Here is a 24,891-nt window from a genome sequence, read left to right as displayed (position 1 = left end):
ATGTGTTAAGGACCTACCAAATATGAATAGTTACAGTTTTGGTGCACATCGTATGAATTTGTGCAAAGATATAAGCAAACCGTGTTTCATGGCGAGAAGGTTTTTTTTCCAAGATGGCGGATACCCCGTTGCCATGGTAACGGCTGTACAATGAAGTTTTTTGCTTGTCTTGGGTTGATACACATGTGTGCCGAATTTCGTAGCCCTAGCTCAAAGTAGACGATCGGGCCCCTAGGGGCCGCCCCCAAAATGTGCCCCCCCCACAATACATATTACAACGCGTTAAGGACCTGCCAAATATGAATTATTGGAATTTTGGTTCCAATCGGATGCATTTTGGCAGAGATATAAGCAAACCGTGTTTCATGGCGAGACGCGTTTTTCCATGGGTTGCCACGGTAACACGCTTTCTCCTATCAGAAAGATTTGAATAACTTTTTGTCCTCATCTTGTCACGAAGCTCCATGGGGAATGTGGAGCCAATAGCATGAATCCCCTCAGACTAGTTCGTTCAAATACGATGCGCTTAAAGTGATCAAAAGGGCATAAACGCCAAGATGGCGGCCACCCCGTTGCCATGGTAACAGGTTCTCAATAGAGTTTTTTGCTCGTCTTGGTTACTTATACATGTGTACCGAATTTCGTAGCCCTAGCTCAAAGTAGACGATCGGGCCCCTAGGGGCCCCCCCAAAATGCGACCCCCCCACAATATATATTACAAAGCGTGAAGGACCTACCAAATATGAATTATTTTAATTTTGGTTCCGATCGGATGTATTTCTGCGAAGATATGAGTGAACCGTGTTTCATGGCGAGATCGCTTTTTTGCATGGGTTGCCACGGTAACACGCTTTCGCCTATCAAAAAGATTTGAATAACTTTTGGTCCCCATCTCGTCACGAAGCTCCATGGCGAATGTGGAGCCAATAGCATGAATCGCCTCAGACTAGTTCGTTCAAATGCGATGCGCCCAAATTGACAAAAACGGGCAAAAAAATGGCCGCAAACGCCAAGATGGCGGAAAGCCCGTTGCCATGACAACAGGCGTTTCAATGACTTTTTTACTTGTCTTGATGTGATAGACATGTGTACCGAATTTCGTCGTCCTACGTCAAACTAAAATTTTTTTTCCCCATTCTAGAGGCCATTTTTGGCGTTTCTAGGGGGCGCTGTCGAGGCATTTTTGCATTGGCGTGCATACAAACGCCAAATTATCGAAATTTTCACCGGACGTGAGGTGTGTGCCAAGTTTCGCAACTTTTCACGGGGTCTAAGGGGGTCAAAATTGAGTGAGTTGTGCTTAGGAGAATAATAATAATAATAATTAAAGCCGCAAGCGGCATCCATCGGGTCCTCGCCTCATGCCGAACCCTCCACCCGAACTCGCCACAAAGCTTCCGGGTGGATGTGAAATAAAAGGCACGAATCCAAAAGTGGTTTGTTCAAAAACAATGCACATACAGTGCTAAATGGGCGTAAACGCCAAGATGGCGGACACCCCGTTGCCATGGTAACAGGTGGTCAATGCACTTTTTTACTCCCCTTGGGTTGTTACACATGTGTGCCGAATTTCGTAGCCATAGGTGAAAGTAGACGATCGGGCCCCTGAGGGCCCCCCCCAAAAAGTGCCCCCCCACAATACATTCTATAATGTGTTAAGGACCTACCAAAGTGGAATATTTACAGTTTTGGTGCACATCGTGTGAATTAGTGCAAAGATATAAGCAAACCGTGTTTCATGTCGAGAAGGGTTTTTTCCAAGATGGCGGACACCCCATTGCCATGGTAACGGCTGCACAATGAAGTTTTTTGCTTGTCTTGGGTTGATACACATGTGTGCCGAATTTCGTAGCCCTAGGTCAAAGTAGACGATCGGGCCCCTAGGGCCCCCCCCCCAAAATGTGCCCCCCCCACAATACATATTACAATGTGTTAAGGACCTACCAAATATGAATGTTTTCCACTTTGGTGCAGATCAGATGCATTTCTACCAAGATATGAGTGAACCGTGTTTCATGGCGAGGAGGATTTTTTCCAAGATGGCGGACACCCCGTTGCCATGGTAACGGCTGCACAATGAAGTTTTTTGCTTGTCTTGGGTTGATACACATGTGTGCCGAATTTCGTAGCCCTAGGTCAAAGTAGACGATCGGGCCCCTAAGGGCCCCCCCCAAAAAGCGCCCCCCCCACAATACATTCTATAATGTGTTAAGGACCTACCAAATATGAATAGTTAAAGTTTTGGTGCACATCGCATGAATTTGTGGAAAGATATAAGCAAACCGTGTTTCATGGCGAGAAGGATTTTTTCCAAGATGGCGGACACTCCAGTGCCATGGTAACAGGTGCTTAATATAGTTTTTTGCTTGTGTATGGTTGATACACATGTGTGCCGAATTTCGTAGCCCTAGCTCAAAGTAGACAATTGGGCCCTTAGGGGCCCCCCCAAAATGTGCCCCCCCCACAATACATATTACAATGCGTTAAGGACCTACCAAATATCAATTATTGGAATTTTGGTTCCGATCGGATGCATTTCTGCAGAGATATAAGCAAACCGTGTTTCATGGCGAGAACGCTTTATTCCATGGGTTGCCACGGTAACACGCTTTCTCCTATCAGAAAGATTTGAATAACTTTTGATCCCAATCTTGTCATGAAGCTCCATGGCGAATGTGGAGCCAATAGCCTGAATCCCCTCAGACTAGTTCGTTCCAATGCGATGCGCTTAAAGTGATAAAAAGGGCATAAACGCCAAGATGGCAGACACCCCGTTGCCATGGTAACAGGTTCTCAATAGAGTTTTTTGCTCGTCTTGGTTACTTATACATGTGTACCTAATTTCGTAGCCCTAGGTCAAAGTAGACTATCGGGCCCCTAGGGGCCCCCCCAAAATGCGCCCCCCCCACAATACATATTACAATGCATGAAGGACCTACCAAATATAAATTATTTTAATTTTGGTTCCGATCGGATGTATTTCTGCGAAGATATGAGTGAACCGTGTTTCATGGCGAGATCGCTTTTTTCCATGGGTTGCCACGGTAACACGCTTTCGCCTATCAAAAAGATTTGAATAACTTTTGGTCCCCATCTTGTCACGAAGCTCCATGGCGAACGTGGAGCCAATAGCATGAATCGCCTCAGACAAGTTCGTTCAAATGCGATGCGCCCAAATTGACAAAAACGGGCCAAAAAATGGCCGCAAACGCCAAGATGGCGGAAAGCCCATTGCCATGACAACAGGCGTTTCAATGACTTTTTTACTTGTCTTCATGTGATAGACATGTGTACCGAATTTCGTCGTCCTACGTCAAACTAAAATTTTTTTTCCCCATTCTAGAGGCCATTTTTGGCGTTTCTAGGGGGCGCCGTCGAGGCATTTTTACATTGGCGTGCACGCAGACCCCAGAATATCGCTATTTTCGCCGGGACTGAGGTGTGTGCCAAGTTTCGCAACTTTTCACGGGGTCTAAGGGGGTCAAAATTGAGTGAGTTGTGCTCAGAACGAGGAGAATAATAATAATTAAAGCCGCAAGCGGCATCCATCGGGTCCTCGCCTCATGCCGAACCCTCCACCCGAACTCACCACAAAGCTTCCGGGTAGATGTGAAGTAAAAGGCATGAATCCAAAACTAGTTTGTTAAAAAATAATGCACATTCAGTAATAAATAGGCATAAACGCCAAGATGGCGGACACCATGTTGCCATGGTAACAGGTGGTCAATGCACTTTTTTTACTCGCCTTGGGTTGTTACACATGTGTGCCGAATTTCGTAGCCTAAGATGAAAGTAGACAATCGGGCCCCTGAGGGCCCCCCCAAAAAGTGCCCCCCCCACAATACATTCTATAATGTGTTAAGGACCTACCAAATATGAATAGTTAAAATTTTGGTGCACATCGCATGAATTTGTGCAAAGATATAAGCAAACCGTGTTTCATGGCGAGACGGCTTTTTTCCAAGATGGCGGACACTCCAGTGCCATGGTAACAGGCTCTTAATTGAGTTTTATGCTTGTCTCTGGTTGATACACATGTGTGCCGAATTTCGTAGCCCTAGCTCAAAGTAGACTATCGGGCCCCTAAGGGCCCCCCCAAAATGTGCCCCCCCCACAATACATATTACAACACGTTAAGGACCTACCAAATATGAATTATTGGAATTTTGGTTCCGATCGGATGTATTTCTGCAGAAATATAAGCAAACCGTGTTTCATGGCGAGAACGCTGTTTTCCATGGGTTGCCACGGTAACACGCTTTCTCCTATCAGAAAGATTTGAATAACTTTTGGTCCCCATCTTGTCACGAAGCTCCATGGCGAATGTGGAGCCAATAGCCTGAATCCCCTCAGACTAGTTCGTTGAAATACGATGCGCTTAAAGTGATAAAAAGGGCATAAACGCCAAGATGGCGGACACCCCGTTGCCATGGTAACAGGTTCTCAATAGAGTTTTTTGCTCGTCTTGGTTACTTATACATGTGTACCGAATTTCGTAGCCATAGGTCAAAGTAGACTATCGGGCCCCTCGGGGCCCCCCCCCAAAATGCGCCCCCCCCACAATACATATTACAATGCGTGAAGGACCTACCAAACATGAATTATCAGAATTTTGGTTCCGATCGGATGCATTTCTGCGAAGATATGAGTGAACCGTGTTTCATGGCGAGAACGCTTTTTTCCATGGGTTGCCACGGTAACACGCTTTCTCCTATCAAAAAGATTTGAATAACTTTTTGTCCCCATCTTGTCACGAAGCTCCATGGCGAATGTGGAGCCAATAGCATGAATCCCCTCAGACTAGTTCGTTCAAATACGATGCGCCCAAATTGACAAAAACGGGGCCAAAAAATGGCCGCAAACGCCAAGATGGCGGACACCCCGTTGCCATGGTAACGGCTGCACAATGAAGTTTTTTGCTTGTCTTGGGTTGATACACATGTGTGCCGAATTTCGTAGCCCTAGCTCAAAGTAGACGATCGGGCCCCTAGGGGCCGCCCCCAAAATGTGCCCCCCCCACAATACATATTACAACGCGTTAAGGACCTGCCAAATATGAATTATTGGAATTTTGGTTCCAATCGGATGCATTTTGGCAGAGATATAAGCAAACCGTGTTTCATGGCGAGAACGCGTTTTTCCATGGGTTGCCACGGTAACACGCTTTCTCCTATCAGAAAGATTTGAATAACTTTTTGTCCCCATCTTGTCACGAAGCTCCATGGGGAATGTGGAGCCAATAGCATGAATCCCCTCAGACTAGTTCGTTCAAATACGATGCGCTTAAAGTGATAAAAAGGGCATAAACGCCAAGATGGCGGCCACCCCGTTGCCATGGTAACAGGTTCTCAATAGAGTTTTTTGCTCGTCTTGGTTACTTATACATGTGTACCGAATTTCGTAGCCCTAGCTCAAAGTAGACGATCGGGCCCCTAGGGGCCCCCCCAAAATGCGCCCCCCCCACAATATATATTACAATGCGTGAAGGACCTACCAAATATGAATTATTTTAATTTTGGTTCCGATCGGATGTATTTCTGCGAAGATATGAGTGAACCGTGTTTCATGGCGAGATCGCTTTTTTCCATGGGTTGCCACGGTAACACGCTTTCGCCTATCAAAAAGATTTGAATAACTTTTGGTCCCCATCTCGTCACGAAGCTCCATGGCGAATGTGGAGCCAATAGCATGAATCGCCTCAGACTAGTTCGTTCAAATGCGATGCGCCCAAATTGACAAAAACGGGCAAAAAAATGGCCGCAAACGCCAAGATGGCGGAAAGCCCGTTGCCATGACAACAGGCGTTTCAATGACTTTTTTACTTGTCTTGATGTGATAGACATGTGTACCGAATTTCGTCGTCCTACGTCAAACTAAAATTTTTTTTCCCCATTCTAGAGGCCATTTTTGGCGTTTCTAGGGGGCGCTGTCGAGGCATTTTTGCATTGGCGTGCATACAAACGCCAAATTATCGAAATTTTCACCGGACGTGAGGTGTGTGCCAAGTTTCGCAACTTTTCACGGGGTCTAAGGGGGTCAAAATTGAGCGAGTTGTGCTTAAAATAATAAACATTACAATAACAATAGGGCCTTGCCATACTTCGTATGGCTCGGACCCTAATTAAAGCCGCAAGCGGCATCCATCGGGTCCTCGCCTCATGCCGAACCCTCCACCCGAACTCACCACAAAGCTTCCGGGTAGATGTGAAGTAAAAGGCATGAATCCAAAACTAGTTTGTTAAAAAATAATGCACATTCAGTAATAAATAGGCATAAACGCCAAGATGGTGGACACCATGTTGCCATGGTAACAGGTGGTCAATGCACTTTTTTACTCGCCTTGGGTTGTTACACATGTGTGCCGAATTTCGTAGCCTAAGATGAAAGTAGACAATCGGGCCCCTGAGGGCCCCCCCAAAAAGTGCCCCCCCCACAATACATTCTATAATGTGTTAAGGACCTACCAAATATGAATAGTTAAAATTTTGGTGCACATCGCATGAATTTGTGCAAAGATATAAGCAAACCGTGTTTCATGGCGAGAAGGCTTTTTTCCAAGATGGCGGACACTCCAGTGCCATGGTAACAGGCTCTTAATTGAGTTTTATGCTTGTCTCGGGTTGATACACATGTGTGCCGAATTTCGTAGCCCTAGCTCAAAGTAGACGATCGGGCCCCTAGGGGCCCCCCCCAAAATGTGCCCCCCCCACAATACATATTACAATGCGTTAAGGACCTACCAAATATGAATAATTGGAATTTTGGTTCCGATCGGATGAATTTCTGCAGAGATATAAGCAAACCGTGTTTCATGGCGAGAACGCATTTTTCCATGGGTTGCCACGGTAACACGCTTTCACCTATCAAAAAGATTTGAATAACTTTTGGTCCCCATCTTGTCACAAAGCTCCATGGGGAATGTGGAGCCAATAGCATGAATCCCCTCAGACTAGTTCGTTCAAATACGATGCGCTTAAAGTGATAAAAAGGGCATAAACGCCAAGATGGCGGCCACCCCGTTGCCATGGTAACAGGTTCTCAATAGAGTTTTTTGCTCGTCTTGGTTACTTATACATGTGTACCGAATTTCGTAGCCCTAGCTCAAAGTAGACGATCGGGCCCCTAGGGGCCCCCCCAAAATGCGCCCCCCCCACAATATATATTACAATGCGTGAAGGACCTACCAAATATGAATTATTTTAATTTTGGTTCCGATCGGATGTATTTCTGCGAAGATATGAGTGAACCGTGTTTCATGGCGAGATCGCTTTTTTCCATGGGTTGCCACGGTAACACGCTTTCACCTATCAAAAAGATTTGAATAACTTTTGGTCCCCATCTCGTCACGAAGCTCCATGGCGAATGTGGAGCCAATAGCATGAATCGCCTCAGACTAGTTCGTTCAAATGCGATGCGCCCAAATTGACAAAAACGGGCAAAAAAATGGCCGCAAACGCCAAGATGGCGGAAAGCCCGTTGCCATGACAACAGGCGTTTCAATGACTTTTTTACTTGTCTTGATGTGATAGACATGTGTACCGAATTTCGTCGTCCTACGTCAAACTAAATTTTTTTTTCCCCATTCTAGAGGCCATTTTTGGCGTTTCTAGGGGGCGCTGTCGAGGCATTTTTGCATTGGCGTGCATACAAACGCCAAATTATCAAAATTTTCACCGGACGTGAGGTGTGTGCCAAGTTTCGCAACTTTTCACGGGGTCTAAGGGGGTCAAAATTGAGCGAGTTGTGCTTAAAATAATAAACATTACAATAACAATAGGGCCTTGCCATACTTCGTATGGCTCGGACCCTAATTAAAGCCGCAAGCGGCATCCATCGGGTCCTCGCCTCATGCCGAACCCTCCACCCGAGTCCTGGTTTTCCTAATGCTACATGTGAAGGACCCGCACAGCCAGTTCATTTTAATAGAGAAATACAATTCACATATTGAGAAAAGAATGTGTGTAAACGCCAAGATGGCGGACAGCCCGTTACCATGGCAACATGTGTTTCATTGACTTTTTAGCTTGTCTTGGGATGATACACATGTGTGCCGAATTTCGTAGCCCGAGATGAAAGTAGACGATCGGGCCCCTAGGGGCCCCCCCAAAAAGTGTCCCCCCCACAATACATTCTATAATGTGTTAAGGACCTACCAAATCTGAATAGTTACAGTTTTGGTGCACATCGTATGAATTTGTGCAAAGATATAAGCAAACCGTGTTTCATGGCGAGAAGGTTTTTTTTCCAAGATGGCGGACACCCTGTTGCCATGGTAACGGCTGCACAATGAAGTTTTTTGCTTGTCTTGGGTTGATACACATGTGTGCCGAATTTCGTAGCCCTAGCTCAAAGTAGACGATCGGGCCCCTAGGGGCCCCCCCTAAAATGTGCCCCCCCCCCACAATACATATTACAATGCGTTAAGGACCTGCCAAATATGAATTATTGGAATTTTGGTTCCGATCGGATGTATTTCTGCAGAGATATAAGCAAACCGTGTTTCATGGCGAGAACGCTTTTTTCCATGGGTTGCCACGGTAACACGCTTTCTCCTATCAGAAAGATTTGAATAGCTTTTGGTCCCCATCTTGTCACGAAGCTCCATGGCGAATGTGTAGCCAATAGCCTGAATCCCCTCAGACTAGTTCGTTCAAATACGATGCGCTTAAAGTGATAAAAAGGGCATAAACGCCAAGATGGCGGACACCCCGTTGCCATGGTAACAGGTTCTCAATAGAGTTTTTTGCTCGTCTTGGTTACTTATACATGTGTACCGAATTTCGTAGCCCTAGCTCAAAGTAGACTATCGGGCCCCTAGGGGCCCCCCCAAAATGCGCCCCCCCCCCCCCACAATACATATTACAATGCGTGAAGGACCTACCAAACATGAATTATTTTAATTTTGGTTCCGATCGGATGTATTTCTGCGAAGATATGAGTGAACCGTGTTTCATGGCGAGATCGCTTTTTTCCATGGGTTGCCACGGTAACACGCTTTCGCCTATCAAAAAGATTTGAATAACTTTTGGTCCCCATCTTGTCACGAAGCTCCATGGCGAATGTGGAGCCAATAGCATGAATCGCCTCAGACTAGTTCGTTCAAATGCGATGCGCCCAAATTGACAAAAACGGGCAAAAAAATGGCCGCAAACGCCAAGATGGCGGAAAGCCCGTTGCCATGACAACAGGCGTTTCAATGACTTTTTTACTTGTCTTCATGTGATAGACATGTGTACCGAATTTCGTCGTCCTACGTCAAACTAAAATTTTTTTTCCCCATTCTAGAGGCCATTTTTGGCGTTTCTAGGGGGCGCCGTCGAGGCATTTTTACATTGGCGTGCACGCGGACCCCAGAATATCGCTATTTTCGCCGGGACTGAGGTGTGTGCCAAGTTTCGCAACTTTTCACGGGGTCTAAGGGGGTCAAAATTGAGTGAGTTGTGCTGAGAAGAATAATAATAATAATTAAAGCCGCAAGCGGCATCCATCGGGTCCTCGCCTCATGCCGAACCCTCCACCCGAACTCACCACAAAGCTTCCGGGTAGATGTGAAGTAAAAGGCATGAATCCAAAACTAGTTTGTTAAAAAATAATGCACATTCAGTAATAAATAGGCATAAACGCCAAGATGGCGGACACCATGTTGCCATGGTAACAGGTGGTCAATGCACTTTTTTACTCGCCTTGGGTTGTTACACATGTGTGCCCAATTTCGTAGCCTAAGATGAAAGTAGACAATCGGGCCCCTGAGGGCCCCCCCAAAAAGTGCCCCCCCCACAATACATTCTATAATGTGTTAATGACCTACCAAATATGAATAGTTAAAATTTTGGTGCACATCGCATGAATTTGTGCAAAGATATAAGCAAACCGTGTTTCATGGCGAGAAGGCTTTTTTCCAAGATGGCGGACACTCCAGTGCCATGGTAACAGGCTCTTAATTGAGTTTTATGCTTTTCTCGGGTTGATACACATGTGTGCCGAATTTCGTAGCCCTAGCTCAAAGTAGACTATCGGGCCCCTAGGGGCCCCCCCAAAATGTGCCCCCCCCCCACAATACATATTACAACACGTTAAGGACCTACCAAATATGAATTATTGGAATTTTGGTTCCGATCGGATGTATTTCTGCAGAAATATAAGCAAACCGTGTTTCATGGCGAGAACGCTGTTTTCCATGGGTTGCCACGGTAACACGCTTTCTCCTATCAGAAAGATTTGAATAACTTTTGGTCCCCATCTTGTCACGAAGCTCCATGGCGAATGTGGAGCCAATAGCCTGAATCCCCTCAGACTAGTTCGTTGAAATACGATGCGCTTAAAGTGATAAAAAGGGCATAAACGCCAAGATGGCGGACACCCCGTTGCCATGGTAACAGGTTCTCAATAGAGTTTTTTGCTCGTCTTGGTTACTTATACATGTGTACCGAATTTCGTAGCCATAGGTCAAAGTAGACTATCGGGCCCCTAGGGGCCCCCCCCAAAATGCGCCCCCCCCACAATACATATTACAATGCGTGAAGGACCTACCAAACATGAATTATCAGAATTTTGGTTCCGATCGGATGCATTTCTGCGAAGATATGAGTGAACCGTCTTTCATGGCGAGAACGCTTTTTTCCATGGGTTGCCACGGTAACACGCTTTCTCCTATCAAAAAGATTTGAATAACTTTTTGTCCCCATCTTGTCACGAAGCTCCATGGCGAATGTGGAGCCAATAGCATGAATCCCCTCAGACTAGTTCGTTCAAATACGATGCGCCCAAATTGACAAAAACGGGCCAAAAAATGGCCGCAAACGCCAAGATGGCGGACAGCCCGTTGCCATGACAACAGGCGTTTCAATGAGTTTTTTACTTGTCTTGATGTGATAGACATGTGTACCGAATTTCGTCGTCCTACGTCAAACTAAAATTTTTTTTCCCCATTCTAGATGCCATTTTTGGCGTTTCTAGGGGGCGCTGTCTAGGCATTTTTGCATTGGCGTGCATACAAACGCCAAATTATCGAAATTTTCACCGGACGTGAGGTGTGTGCCAAGTTTCGCAACTTTTCACGGGGTCTAAGGGGGTCAAAATTGAGTGAGTTGTGCTTAGAACGAGAATAATAATAATAATTAAAGCCGCAAGCGGCATCCATCGGGTCCTCGCCTCATGCCGAACCCTCCACCCGAGTCCTGGTTCTCCTAATGCTACATGTGAAGGACCCGCAGAGCCAGTTCATTTTAATAGAGAAATACAATTCACATATTGAGAAAAGAATCTGTGTAAACGCCAAGATGGCGGACAGCCCGTTACCATGGCAACATGTGTTTCATTGACTTTTTAGCTTGTCTTGGGATGATACACATGTGTGCCGAATTTCGTAGCCCGAGATGTAAGTAGACGATCGGGCCCCTAGGGGCCCCCCCAAAAAGTGTCCCCCCCACAATACATTCTATAATGTGTTAAGGACCTACCAAATATGAATAGTTACAGTTTTGGTGCACATCGTATGAATTTGTGCAAAGATATAAGCAAACCGTGTTTCATGGCGAGAAGGTTTTTTTTCCAAGATGGCGGATACCCCGTTGCCATGGTAACGGCTGCACAATGAAGTTTTTTGCTTGTCTTGGGTTGATACACATGTGTGCCGAATTTCGTAGCCCTAGCTCAAAGTAGACGATCGGGCCCCTAGGGGCCGCCCCCAAAATGTGCCCCCCCCACAATACATATTACAACGCGTTAAGGACCTGCCAAATATGAATTATTGGAATTTTGGTTCCAATCGGATGCATTTTGGCAGAGATATAAGCAAACCGTGTTTCATGGCGAGAACGCGTTTTTCCATGGGTTGCCACGGTAACACGCTTTCTCCTATCAGAAAGATTTGAATAACTTTTTGTCCCCATCTTGTCACGAAGCTCCATGGGGAATGTGGAGCCAATAGCATGAATCCCCTCAGACTAGTTCGTTCAAATACGATGCGCTTAAAGTGATAAAAAGGGCATAAACGCCAAGATGGCGGCCACCCCGTTGCCATGGTAACAGGTTCTCAATAGAGTTTTTTGCTCGTCTTGGTTACTTATACATGTGTACCGAATTTCGTAGCCCTAGCTCAAAGTAGACGATCGGGCCCCTAGGGGCCCCCCCAAAATGCGCCCCCCCCACAATATATATTACAAAGCGTGAAGGACCTACCAAATATGAATTATTTTAATTTTGGTTCCGATCGGATGTATTTCTGCGAAGATATGAGTGAACCGTGTTTCATGGCGAGATCGCTTTTTTCCATGGGTTGCCACGGTAACACGCTTTCGCCTATCAAAAAGATTTGAATAACTTTTGGTCCCCATCTCGTCACGAAGCTCCATGGCGAATGTGGAGCCAATAGCATGAATCGCCTCAGACTAGTTCGTTCAAATGCGATGCGCCCAAATTGACAAAAACGGGCAAAAAAATGGCCGCAAACGCCAAGATGGCGGAAAGCCCGTTGCCATGACAACAGGCGTTTCAATGACTTTTTTACTTGTCTTGATGTGATAGACATGTGTACCGAATTTCGTCGTCCTACGTCAAACTAAAAATTTTTTTCCCCATTCTAGAGGCCATTTTTGGCGTTTCTAGGGGGCGCTGTCGAGGCATTTTTGCATTGGCGTGCATACAAACGCCAAATTATCGAAATTTTCACCGGACGTGAGGTGTGTGCCAAGTTTCGCAACTTTTCACGGGGTCTAAGGGGGTCAAAATTGAGTGAGTTGTGCTTAGGAGAATAATAATAATAATAATTAAAGCCGCAAGCGGCATCCATCGGGTCCTCGCCTCATGCCGAACCCTCCACCCGAGTCTTGGTTCTCCTAATGCTACATGTGAAGGACCCGCACAGCCAGTTCATTTTAATAGAGAAATACAATTCACATATTGAGAAAAGAATGTGTGTAAACGCCAAGATGGCGGACAGCCCGTTACCATGGCAACATGTGTTTCATTGACTTTTTAGCTTGTCTTGGGATGATACACATGTGTGCCGAATTTCGTAGCCCGAGATGAAAGTAGACGATCGGGCCCCTAGGGGCCCCCCCAAAAAGTGTCCCCCCCACAATACATTCTATAATGTGTTAAGGACCTACCAAATCTGAATAGTTAAAGTTTTGGTGCACATCGTATGAATTTGTGCAAAGATATAAGCAAACCCTGTTTCATGGCGAGAAGGTTTTTTTTCCAAGATGGCGGACACTCCAGTGCCATGGTAACAGGTGCTTAATTGAGTTTTATGCTTGTCTCGGTCTGATACACATGTGTGCCGAATTTCGTAGCCCTAGCTCAAAGTAGACGATCAGGCCCCTAGGGGCCGCCCCCAAAATGTGCCGCCCCCACAATACATATTACAAAGCGTGACGGACCTACCAAATATGAATTATTGGAATTTTGGTTCCGATCGGATGTATTTCTGCAGAAATATAAGCGAACCGTGTTTCATGGCGAGAACGCTTTTTTCCATGGGTTGCCACGGTAACACGCTTTCTCCTATCAGAAAGATTTGAATAACTTTTGGTCCCCATCTTGTCACGAAGCTCCATGGCGAATGTGAAGCCAATAGCCTGAATCCCCTCAGACTAGTTCGTTCAAATACGATGTGCTTAAAGTGATAAAAAGGGCATAAACGCCAAGATGGCGGACACCCTGTTGCCATGGTAACAGGTTCTCAATAGAGTTTTGTTCTCGTCTTGGTTACTTATACATGTGTACCGAATTTCGTAGCCATAGGTCAAAGTAGATTATCGGGCCCCTAAGCGCCCCCCCCAAAATGCGCCCCCCCCCCCACAATACATATTACAATGCGTGAAGGACCTACCAAACATGAATTATCACAATTTTGGTTCCGATCGGATGCATTTCTGCGAAGATATGAGTTAACCGTGTTTCATGGCGAGAACGCTTTTTTCCATGGGTTGCCACGGTAACACGCTTTGTCCTATCAAAAAGATTTGAATAACTTTTGGTCCCCATCTTGTCACGAAGCTCCATGGCGAATGTGGAGCCAATAGCATGAATCCCCTCAGACTAGTTCGTTCAAATACGATGCGCCCAAATTGACAAAAACGGGCAAAAAAATGGCCGCAAACGCCAAGATGGCGGACAGCCCGTTGCCATGACAACAGGCGTTTCAATGACTTTTTTACTTGTCTTGATGTGATAGACATGTGTACCGAATTTCGTCGTTCTACGTCAAACTAAAAATTTTTTTCCCATTCTAGAGGCCATTTTTGGCGTTTCTAGGGGGCGCTGTTGAGGCATTTTTGCATTGGCGTGCACGCGGACCCCAGAATATCGCTATTTTCGCCGGGACTGAGGTGTGTGCCAAGTTTCGCAACTTTTCACGGGGTCTAAGGGGGTCAAAAATGGCCGAGTTGTGCTCAGAACGAGGAGAATAATAATAATAATAATAAACATTACAATAACAATAGGGCCCTGCCATACTTCGTATGGCGAGGACCCTAATAATAAACATTACAATAACAATAGGGCCCTGCCATACTTCGTATGGCTCGGACCCTAATTAAAGCCGCAAGCGGCATCCATCGGGTCCTCGCCTCATGCCGAACCCTCCACCCGAGTCCTGGTTCTCCTAATGCTACATGTGAAGGACCCGCACAGCCAGTTCATTTTAATAGAGAAATACAATTCACATATTGAGAAAAGAATGTGTGTAAACGCCAAGATGGCGGACAGCCCGTTACCATGGCAAGATGTGTTTCATTGACTTTTTAGCTTACACATGTGTGCCGAATTTCGTAGCCCGAGATGTAAGTAGACGATCGGGCCCCTAGGGGCCCCCCCAAAAAGTGTCCCCCCCACAATACATTCTATAATGTGTTAAGGACCTACCAAATATGAATAGTTACAGTTTTGGTGCACATCGTATGAATTTGTGCAAAGATATAAGCAAACCGTGTTTCATGGCGAGAAGGTTTTTTTTCCAAGATGGCGGATACCCCGTTGCCATGGTAACGGCTGCACAATGAAGTTTTTTGCTTGTCTTGGGTTGATACACATGTGTGCCGAATTTCGTAGCCCTAGCTCAAAGTAGACGATCGGGCCCCTAGGGGCCGCCCCCAAAATGTGCCCCCCCCACAATACATATTACAACGCGTTAAGGACCTGCCAAATATGAATTATTGGAATTTTGGTTCCAATCGGATGCATTTTGGCAGAGATATAAGCAAACCGTGTTTCATGGCGAGAACGCGTTTTTCCATGGGTTGCCACGGTAACACGCTTTCTCCTATCAGAAAGATTTGAATAACTTTTTGTCCCCATCTTGTCACGAAGCTCCATGGGGAATGTGGAGCCAATAGCATGAATCCCCTCAGACTAGTTCGTTCAAATACGATGCGCTTAAAGTGATAAAAAGGGCATAAATGCCAAGATGGCGGCCACCCCGTTGCCATGGTAACAGGTTCTCAATAGAGTTTTTTGCTCGTCTTGGTTACTTATACATGTGTACCGAATTTCGTAGCCCTAGCTCAAAGTAGACGATCGGGCCCCTAGGGGCCCCCCCAAAATGCGCCCCCCCCACAATATATATTACAAAGCGTGAAGGACCTACCAAATATGAATTATTTTAATTTTGGTTCCGATCGGATGTATTTCTGCGAAGATATGAGTGAACCGTGTTTCATGGCGAGATCGCTTTTTTCCATGGGTTGCCACGGTAACACGCTTTCGCCTATCAAAAAGATTTGAATAACTTTTGGTCCCCATCTCGTCACGAAGCTCCATGGCGAATGTGGAGCCAATAGCATGAATCGCCTCAGACTAGTTCGTTCAAATGCGATGCGCCCAAATTGACAAAAACGGGCAAAAAAATGGCCGCAAACGCCAAGATGGCGGAAAGCCCGTTGCCATGACAACAGGCGTTTCAATGACTTTTTTACTTGTCTTGATGTGATAGACATGTGTACCGAATTTCGTCGTCCTACGTCAAACTAAAAATTTTTTTCCCCATTCTAGAGGCCATTTTTGGCGTTTCTAGGGGGCGCTGTCGAGGCATTTTTGCATTGGCGTGCATACAAACGCCAAATTATCGAAATTTTCACCGGACGTGAGGTGTGTGCCAAGTTTCGCAACTTTTCACGGGGTCTAAGGGGGTCAAAATTGAGTGAGTTGTGCTTAGGAGAATAATAATAATTAAAGCCGCAAGCGGCATCCATCGGGTCCTCGCCTCATGCCGAACCCTCCACCCGAACTCACCACAAAGCTTCCGGGTAGATGTGAAGTAAAAGGCATGAATCCAAAAGTAGTTTGTTAAAAAATAATGCACATTCAGTAATAAAAAGGCATAAACGCCAAGATGGCGGACACCATGTTGCCATGGTAACAGGTGGTCAATGCACTTTTTTACTCGCCTTGGGTTGTTACACATGTGTGCCGAATTTCGTAGCCTAAGATGAAAGTAGACAATCGGGCCCCTGAGGGCCCCCCCCCAAAAAGTGCCCCCCCCACAATACATTCTATAATGTGTTAAGGACCTACCAAATATGAATAGTTAAAGTTTTGGTGCACATCGCATGAATTTGTGCAAAGATATAAGCAAACCGTGTTTCATGGCGAGAAGGTTTTTTTCCAAGATGGCGGACACTCCAGTGCCATGGTAACAGGTGCTTAATTGAGTTTTATGCTTGTCTTGGGATGATACACATGTGTGCCGAATTTCGTAGCCCGAGATGAAAGTAGACGATCGGGCCCCTGGGGGCCCCCCCAAAAAGTGTCCCCCCCACAATACATTCTATAATGTGTTAAGGACCTACCAAATATTAATATTTACAGTTTTGGTGCACATCGCATGAATTTGTGCAAAGATATAAGCAAACCGTGTTTCATGGCGAGAAGGTTTTTTTCCAAGATGGTGGACACTCCAGTGCCATGGTAACAGGTGTTTAATATAGTTTTTTGCTTGTCTAGGGTTGATACACATGTGTGCCGAATTTCGTAGCCCTAGCTCAAAGTAGACGATCGGGCCCCTAGGGCCCCCCCCCAAAATGTGCCCCCCCCACAATACATATATCAATGCGTTAAGGACCTACCAAATATGAATTATTGGAATTTTGGTTCCGATCGGATGCATTTCTGCAGAGATTTAAGCAAACCGTGTTTCATGGCGAGAACGCATTTTTCCATGGGTTGCCACGGTAACACGCTTTCACCTATCAAAAAGATTTGAATAACTTTTGGTCCCCATCTTGTCACGAAGCTCCATGGCGAACGTGGAGCCAATAGCATGAATCCCCTCAGACTAGTTCGTTCAAATGCGATGCGCCCAAATTGATAAAAAGAGCATAAACGCCAAGATGGCGGCCACCCCGTTGCCATGGTAACAGGTTCTCAATAGAGTTTTTTGCTCGTCTTGGTTACTTATACATGTGTACCGAATTTCGTAGCCATAGGTCAAAGTAGACGATCGGGCCCCTAGGGGCCCCCCCAAAATGCGCCCCCCCCACAATACATATTACAATGCGTGAAGGACCTACCAAATATGAATTATTGGAATTTTGGTTCCGATCGGATGCATTTCTGCGAAGATATAAGCAAACCGTGTTTCATGGCGAGAACGCTTTTTTCCATGGGTTGCCACGGTAACACGCTTTCTCCTATCAGAAAGATTTGAATAACTTTTGGTCCCCATCTTGTCACGAAGCTCCATGGCGAATGTGGAGCCAATAGCATGAATCCCCTCAGACTAGTTCGTTCAAATGCGATGCGCCCTAATTGACAAAAACGGGCAAAAAAATGGCCGCAAACGCCAAGATGGCGGAAAGCCCGTTGCCATGACAACAGGCATTTCAATGACTTTTTTACTTGTCTGGATGTGATAGACATGTGTACCGAATTTCGTCGTCCTACGTCAAACTAAAATTTTTTTCCCCCATTCTAGAGGCCATTTTTGGCGTTTCTAGGGGGCGCCGTCGAGGCATTTTCACATTGGCGTGCACGCGGACCCCAGAATATTGCTATTTTCGCCGGGACTGAGGTGTGTGCCAAGTTTCGCAACTTTTCACGGGGTCTAAGGGGGTCAAAATTGAGTGAGTTGTGCTTAGGAGAATAATAATAAACATTACAATAACAATAGGGCCTTGCCATACTTCGTATGGCTCGGACCCTAATAATAATAATAATTAAAGCCGCAAGCGGCATCCATCGGGTCCTCGCCTCATGCCGAACCCTCCACCCGAGTCCTGGTTCTCCTAATGCTACATGTGAAGGACCCGCACAGCCAGTTCATTTTAATAGAGAAATACAATTCACATATTGAGAAAAGAATGTGTGTAAACGCCAAGATGGCGGACAGCCCGTTACCATGGCAACATGTGTTTCATTGACTTTTTAGCTTGTCTTGGGATGATACACATGTGTGCCGAATTTCGTAGCCCGAGATGTAAGTAGACGATCGGGCCCCTAGGGGCCCCCCCAAAAAGTGTCCCCCCCACAATACATTCTATAATGTGTTAAGGACCTACCAAATATGAATAGTTACAGTTTTGGTGCACATCGTATGAATTTGTGCAAAGATATAAGCAAACCGTGTTTCATGGCGAGAAGGTTTTTTTTCCAAGATGGCGGATACCCCGTTGCCATGGTAACGGCTGCACAATGAAGTTTTTTGCTTGTCTTGGGTTGATACACATGTGTGCCGAATTTCGTAGCCCTAGCTCAAAGTAGACGATCGGGCCCCTAGGGGCCGCCCCCAAAATGTGCCCCCCCCACAATACATATTACAACGCGTTAAGGACCTGCCAAATATGAATTATTGGAATTTTGGTTCCAATCGGATGCATTTTGGCAGAGATATAAGCAAACCGTGTTTCATGGCGAGACGCGTTTTTCCATGGGTTGCCACGGTAACACGCTTTCTCCTATCAGAAAGATTTGAATAACTTTTTGTCCCCATCTTGTCACGAAGCTCCATGGGGAATGTGGAGCCAATAGCATGAATCCCCTCAGACTAGTTCGTTCAAATACGATGCGCTTAAAGTGATAAAAAGGGCATAAACGCCAAGATGGCGGCCACCCCGTTGCCATGGTAACAGGTTCTCAATAGAGTTTTTTGCTCGTCTTGGTTACTTATACATGTGTACCGAATTTCGTAGCCCTAGCTCAAAGTAGACGATCGGGCCCCTAGGGGCCCCCCCAAAATGCGACCCCCCCACAATATATATTACAAAGCGTGAAGGACCTACCAAATATGAATTATTTTAATTTTGGTTCCGATCGGATGTATTTCTGCGAAGATATGAGTGAACCGTGTTTCATGGCGAGATCGCTTTTTTGCATGGGTTGCCACGGTAACACGCTTTCGCCTATCAAAAAGATTTGAATAACTTTTGGTCCCCATCTCGTCACGAAGCTCCATGGCGAATGTGGAGCCAATAGCATGAATCGCCTCAGACTAGTTCGTTCAAATGCGATGCGCCCAAATTGACAAAAACGGGCAAAAAAATGGCCGCAAACGCCAAGATGGCGGAAAGCCCGTTGCCATGACAACAGGCGTTTCAATGACTTTTTTACTTGTCTTGATGTGATAGACATGTGTACCGAATTTCGTCGTCCTACGTCAAACTAAAATTTTTTTTCCCCATTCTAGAGGCCATTTTTGGCGTTTCTAGGGGGCGCTGTCGAGGCATTTTTGCATTGGCGTGCATACAAACGCCAAATTATCGAAATTTTCACCGGACGTGAGGTGTGTGCCAAGTTTCGCAACTTTTCACGGGGTCTAAGGGGGTCAAAATTGAGTGAGTTGTGCTTAGAACGAGAATAATAATAATAATAATAATAATTAAAGCCGCAAGCGGCATCCATCGGGTCCTCGCCTCATGCCGAACCCTCCACCCGAGTCCTGGTTCTCCTAATGCTACATGTGAAGGACCCGCACAGCCAGTTCATTTTAATAGAGAAATACAATTCACATATTGAGAAAAGAATGTGTGTAAACGCCAAGATGGCGGACAGCCCGTTACCATGGCAAGATGTGTTTCATTGACTTTTTAGCTTACACATGTGTGCCGAATTTCGTAGCCCGAGATGTAAGTAGACGATCGGGCCCCTAGGGGCCCCCCCAAAAAGTGTCCCCCCCACAATACATTCTATAATGTGTTAAGGACCTACCAAATATGAATAGTTACAGTTTTGGTGCACATCGTATGAATTTGTGCAAAGATATAAGCAAACCGTGTTTCATGGCGAGAAGGTTTTTTTTCCAAGATGGCGGATACCCCGTTGCCATGGTAACGGCTGCACAATGAAGTTTTTTGCTTGTCTTGGGTTGATACACATGTGTGCCGAATTTCGTAGCCCTAGCTCAAAGTAGACGATCGGGCCCCTAGGGGCCGCCCCCAAAATGTGCCCCCCCCACAATACATATTACAACGCGTTAAGGACCTGCCAAATATGAATTATTGGAATTTTGGTTCCAATCGGATGCATTTTGGCAGAGATATAAGCAAACCGTGTTTCATGGCGAGAACGCGTTTTTCCATGGGTTGCCACGGTAACACGCTTTCTCCTATCAGAAAGATTTGAATAACTTTTTGTCCCCATCTTGTCACGAAGCTCCATGGGGAATGTGGAGCCAATAGCATGAATCCCCTCAGACTAGTTCGTTCAAATACGATGCGCTTAAAGTGATAAAAAGGGCATAAATGCCAAGATGGCGGCCACCCCGTTGCCATGGTAACAGGTTCTCAATAGAGTTTTTTGCTCGTCTTGGTTACTTATACATGTGTACCGAATTTCGTAGCCCTAGCTCAAAGTAGACGATCGGGCCCCTAGGGGCCCCCCCAAAATGCGCCCCCCCCACAATATATATTACAAAGCGTGAAGGACCTACCAAATATGAATTATTTTAATTTTGGTTCCGATCGGATGTATTTCTGCGAAGATATGAGTGAACCGTGTTTCATGGCGAGATCGCTTTTTTCCATGGGTTGCCACGGTAACACGCTTTCGCCTATCAAAAAGATTTGAATAACTTTTGGTCCCCATCTCGTCACGAAGCTCCATGGCGAATGTGGAGCCAATAGCATGAATCGCCTCAGACTAGTTCGTTCAAATGCGATGCGCCCAAATTGACAAAAACGGGCAAAAAAATGGCCGCAAACGCCAAGATGGCGGAAAGCCCGTTGCCATGACAACAGGCGTTTCAATGACTTTTTTACTTGTCTTGATGTGATAGACATGTGTACCGAATTTCGTCGTCCTACGTCAAACTAAAAATTTTTTTCCCCATTCTAGAGGCCATTTTTGGCGTTTCTAGGGGGCGCTGTCGAGGCATTTTTGCATTGGCGTGCATACAAACGCCAAATTATCGAAATTTTCACCGGACGTGAGGTGTGTGCCAAGTTTCGCAACTTTTCACGGGGTCTAAGGGGGTCAAAATTGAGTGAGTTGTGCTTAGGAGAATAATAATAATTAAAGCCGCAAGCGGCATCCATCGGGTCCTCGCCTCATGCCGAACCCTCCACCCGAACTCACCACAAAGCTTCCGGGTAGATGTGAAGTAAAAGGCATGAATCCAAAAGTAGTTTGTTAAAAAATAATGCACATTCAGTAATAAAAAGGCATAAACGCCAAGATGGCGGACACCATGTTGCCATGGTAACAGGTGGTCAATGCACTTTTTTACTCGCCTTGGGTTGTTACACATGTGTGCCGAATTTCGTAGCCTAAGATGAAAGTAGACAATCGGGCCCCTGAGGGCCCCCCCCAAAAAGTGCCCCCCCCACAATACATTCTATAATGTGTTAAGGACCTACCAAATATGAATAGTTAAAGTTTTGGTGCACATCGCATGAATTTGTGCAAAGATATAAGCAAACCGTGTTTCATGGCGAGAAGGTTTTTTTCCAAGATGGCGGACACTCCAGTGCCATGGTAACAGGTGCTTAATTGAGTTTTATGCTTGTCTTGGGATGATACACATGTGTGCCGAATTTCGTAGCCCGAGATGAAAGTAGACGATCGGGCCCCTGGGGGCCCCCCCAAAAAGTGTCCCCCCCACAATACATTCTATAATGTGTTAAGGACCTACCAAATATTAATATTTACAGTTTTGGTGCACATCGCATGAATTTGTGCAAAGATATAAGCAAACCGTGTTTCATGGCGAGAAGGTTTTTTTCCAAGATGGTGGACACTCCAGTGCCATGGTAACAGGTGTTTAATATAGTTTTTTGCTTGTCTAGGGTTGATACACATGTGTGCCGAATTTCGTAGCCCTAGCTCAAAGTAGACGATCGGGCCCCTAGGGCCCCCCCCCCAAAATGTGCCCCCCCCCACAATACATATATCAATGCGTTAAGGACCTACCAAATATGAATTATTGGAATTTTGGTTCCGATCGGATGCATTTCTGCAGAGATTTAAGCAAACCGTGTTTCATGGCGAGAACGCATTTTTCCATGGGTTGCCACGGTAACACGCTTTCACCTATCAAAAAGATTTGAATAACTTTTGGTCCCCATCTTGTCACGAAGCTCCATGGCGAACGTGGAGCCAATAGCATGAATCCCCTCAGACTAGTTCGTTCAAATGCGATGCGCCCAAATTGATAAAAAGAGCATAAACGCCAAGATGGCGGCCACCCCGTTGCCATGGTAACAGGTTCTCAATAGAGTTTTTTGCTCGTCTTGGTTACTTATACATGTGTACCGAATTTCGTAGCCATAGGTCAAAGTAGACGATCGGGCCCCTAGGGGCCCCCCCAAAATGCGCCCCCCCCACAATACATATTACAATGCGTGAAGGACCTACCAAATATGAATTATTGGAATTTTGGTTCCGATCGGATGCATTTCTGCGAAGATATAAGCAAACCGTGTTTCATGGCGAGAACGCTTTTTTCCATGGGTTGCCACGGTAACACGCTTTCTCCTATCAGAAAGATTTGAATAACTTTTGGTCCCCATCTTGTCACGAAGCTCCATGGCGAATGTGGAGCCAATAGCATGAATCCCCTCAGACTAGTTCGTTCAAATGCGATGCGCCCTAATTGACAAAAACGGGCAAAAAAATGGCCGCAAACGCCAAGATGGCGGAAAGCCCGTTGCCATGACAACAGGCATTTCAATGACTTTTTTACTTGTCTGGATGTGATAGACATGTGTACCGAATTTCGTCGTCCTACGTCAAACTAAAATTTTTTTCCCCCATTCTAGAGGCCATTTTTGGCGTTTCTAGGGGGCGCCGTCGAGGCATTTTCACATTGGCGTGCACGCGGACCCCAGAATATTGCTATTTTCGCCGGGACTGAGGTGTGTGCCAAGTTTCGCAACTTTTCACGGGGTCTAAGGGGGTCAAAATTGAGTGAGTTGTGCTTAGGAGAATAATAATAAACATTACAATAACAATAGGGCCTTGCCATACTTCGTATGGCTCGGACCCTAATAATAATAATAATTAAAGCCGCAAGCGGCATCCATCGGGTCCTCGCCTCATGCCGAACCCTCCACCCGAGTCCTGGTTCTCCTAATGCTACATGTGAAGGACCCGCACAGCCAGTTCATTTTAATAGAGAAATACAATTCACATATTGAGAAAAGAATGTGTGTAAACGCCAAGATGGCGGACAGCCCGTTACCATGGCAACATGTGTTTCATTGACTTTTTAGCTTGTCTTGGGATGATACACATGTGTGCCGAATTTCGTAGCCCGAGATGTAAGTAGACGATCGGGCCCCTAGGGGCCCCCCCAAAAAGTGTCCCCCCCACAATACATTCTATAATGTGTTAAGGACCTACCAAATATGAATAGTTACAGTTTTGGTGCACATCGTATGAATTTGTGCAAAGATATAAGCAAACCGTGTTTCATGGCGAGAAGGTTTTTTTTCCAAGATGGCGGATACCCCGTTGCCATGGTAACGGCTGCACAATGAAGTTTTTTGCTTGTCTTGGGTTGATACACATGTGTGCCGAATTTCGTAGCCCTAGCTCAAAGTAGACGATCGGGCCCCTAGGGGCCGCCCCCAAAATGTGCCCCCCCCACAATACATATTACAACGCGTTAAGGACCTGCCAAATATGAATTATTGGAATTTTGGTTCCAATCGGATGCATTTTGGCAGAGATATAAGCAAACCGTGTTTCATGGCGAGACGCGTTTTTCCATGGGTTGCCACGGTAACACGCTTTCTCCTATCAGAAAGATTTGAATAACTTTTTGTCCCCATCTTGTCACGAAGCTCCATGGGGAATGTGGAGCCAATAGCATGAATCCCCTCAGACTAGTTCGTTCAAATACGATGCGCTTAAAGTGATAAAAAGGGCATAAACGCCAAGATGGCGGCCACCCCGTTGCCATGGTAACAGGTTCTCAATAGAGTTTTTTGCTCGTCTTGGTTACTTATACATGTGTACCGAATTTCGTAGCCCTAGCTCAAAGTAGACGATCGGGCCCCTAGGGGCCCCCCCAAAATGCGACCCCCCCACAATATATATTACAAAGCGTGAAGGACCTACCAAATATGAATTATTTTAATTTTGGTTCCGATCGGATGTATTTCTGCGAAGATATGAGTGAACCGTGTTTCATGGCGAGATCGCTTTTTTGCATGGGTTGCCACGGTAACACGCTTTCGCCTATCAAAAAGATTTGAATAACTTTTGGTCCCCATCTCGTCACGAAGCTCCATGGCGAATGTGGAGCCAATAGCATGAATCGCCTCAGACTAGTTCGTTCAAATGCGATGCGCCCAAATTGACAAAAACGGGCAAAAAAATGGCCGCAAACGCCAAGATGGCGGAAAGCCCGTTGCCATGACAACAGGCGTTTCAATGACTTTTTTACTTGTCTTGATGTGATAGACATGTGTACCGAATTTCGTCGTCCTACGTCAAACTAAAATTTTTTTTCCCCAT

This window comes from Telmatherina bonti, assembly GCF_933228915.1.
Source record: "Telmatherina bonti genome assembly, chromosome: 18".
Classification (NCBI taxonomy): Eukaryota; Metazoa; Chordata; class Actinopteri; order Atheriniformes; family Telmatherinidae; genus Telmatherina; species Telmatherina bonti.
This window is presented reverse-complemented; position numbering follows the sequence as displayed.